At 45.0% G+C, this 2,274-nt stretch overlaps 1 protein-coding gene across 6 annotated transcripts in view; it reads left to right on the forward strand.

Annotated features, from left to right (window-relative positions):
- The window catches only part of ARHGAP12 (Rho GTPase activating protein 12), a 183,643-nt gene that overhangs the window by 50,032 nt on the left and 131,337 nt on the right, over positions 1–2,274 (forward strand). The gene's annotated exons all lie outside the window — the stretch shown is intronic.

Raw genomic sequence — 2,274 nt, forward strand, 5'->3', positions numbered from 1 at the left:
CCCCCCCCCCCCCCCCCGGACACAGGGGTCTCAGAAACTAATCCAGGTAATGGGATAAGAATCTGCAGTCACTGTTTGGACCATCCTTAAATCATCTATGGATTAGACTGTGTTCTTGTTCTGCAATTTCACATTCAAGTTTGTTTTAAAAGTGTTTGAAAACAGTCGCTCAGGTCAGGGAGGTTAGTGTTCTGCCACAGGCTTGGCCTTCATTCATTCTTACATGTAGGGCTTGCCTCATCTGTCCGACGTAGATAGTAGAGGGACCCTGTAAGTAGGTGATGGCATATATGATGTTGGTATAGGTGCAGGTGAATGGATGTTATAACCCGTGTTGTTTGCTGCAGTGATTATGTGCTCTGTGTTAATGAGGGGACACAGTTTGCATCATAGTTTGGAGCAAGGTCTGGTGCCTCTGAGAATAGGAGTTAGCCTGTTGCTTGAACACCCTGAACACATCATTAATGATCTTCAACTCCTCCTGGAAAAGGACAACTGTCTCCAATGTAGCCATGGGGATAAGCCTGTCCTTGCTTGAAAACCTACAATGAATAAACGTCAACATCTCTGGGTTGTCTGTACTAATGATTCACTACATTTTGTAGTCAATTTCTCCCCCCCCTCCACACACCCATTTACTTTATTGCAAATTAAGGTGATTTATTTTTCATTTACCCCCAGTTGATGCAAGGGGCCATTGACTACTTTCCTCTAGTATGATGGGGGCCAACCTTCTGGCACATGCACCACAAATTGAGCCCTGTACCCTCCCTGAGTGTTGCTTAGATCCCCTTTCCCTGACTGGTCTGTTGTTGCACTTTCTGCTACTTGCCCTAGCTGCTGCTATGGTGCCTGCCCCCTTCCTGATCTACTGCATGGCATACACACAGGCTGCCCATTCCCCTTGTGGCATGTGTGCCGTAGGTTGACTATACCTTCTCTAGTAAAAACACTTTACATATCAAGACCTATTCCTTCTCTTTTGTTTTGTCTTTCCTAGACCAAACAACCCATTTCCCATCCACCTTTCTTCACATACCTTTTCTCTTTTTCTGAACTTCTTTTTGCCCTTATTCTTCTGGGTTCTCTTCAGCTTTTCTACACATTTCTTTGTGTTATGCCCAGAACTGGACACGGGATTCTTGCTGTACCTATGCTAAAACTTGGTGAGGGCTATCACTGTTAGAATAGTGAGGCAGTGGAATCAACTGCCTAAGGAAGCTGTGGACTGTCCATCACTGGAGGTGCTCAAGAAGAAGTTGGGCAGTCCTTGGTTAGGGATGGTCTAGGTGTAGCTAGCCTTTGTTCTACCATGGGTATTTCCCATGCTTCTGGGCTTTCCTGGCTGCCTTGCATGCCTCCTCCTCCTCTCCCTCCTTTTGTTACATGCGTTAGGGTGTTTTTAAGCTTTCTTCAGAGGCAGTGAGTGTTGGCTGCAATCAACTTTGACTGGGGTGTGCTCCTGTTGGGACCAAAGCTGGAGGTTCCTAGTTTGAGGGTCTTACCCCTCTACTTGGGGTCACACCAATCACCATATTTGGTTTAGGAAGAATTTTTAATGTATGGTCAGATTGGTATGGACTGTGGTGGGGTTTGCTTTCCTCTGCAGTGGGTGGCGGGGCGGACATGGTCCTCTACCTGGAATCTTTTGAGCATCTATTGAGAACATTTTATAAAAGCAAGACATTGGCTGCTGTATTTTCCCTGCTTTACCTATAGCAGGTTAGGGTGTTAGGTCTCTGTTGTCACGGTTGATGGTAATCTTATGTAGAGTTTAGGGATACAGGGGATGATTTGCGTAGGGATGATCTTGCCAGGCAGGGGGTTGGTCTAGGGGACCTCTGGAGGTCCCTTGCAGCCCTACTTTTTTCTCCAATTCTCTGTAATATCAGTGATGTTACTGCTGCTGTGCACAAAGAGAACTGTTCTCTTGTGGCATGAGGATTTTTGTACAGAACTTATTTAATACACTCCCATATCCTATCTCTCCATTTAGGATTCTCAAATCAGACTCTTCCTTTGACATTTGACATGCAGAGTCCCAATTCTTCCCTTAAGTGTTCCTCTTTTGTCCCTCCCTTATTTAGCCATTGTAGTTGAGCGTGCACCCCACTGGACAGTTGGGGAACATGTCATTTGTGCAGGAAGATGGGGATGATCTTGTAAGGCACTGTAAATTAAATTAAAGGCAGAGTCCCTTTGTGGATTGTGAACATCAGCTGCCATGACTTAAAAAAAAAAAAAAAAAAAAAAAAAAAAAAACCCCACCCAATT

Source organism: Gavialis gangeticus, unplaced genomic scaffold (genome assembly GCF_001723915.1).
Source record: "Gavialis gangeticus isolate Ggan-Ray unplaced genomic scaffold, GavGan_comp1, whole genome shotgun sequence".
In the NCBI taxonomy this organism is placed as follows: Eukaryota; Metazoa; Chordata; order Crocodylia; family Gavialidae; genus Gavialis; species Gavialis gangeticus.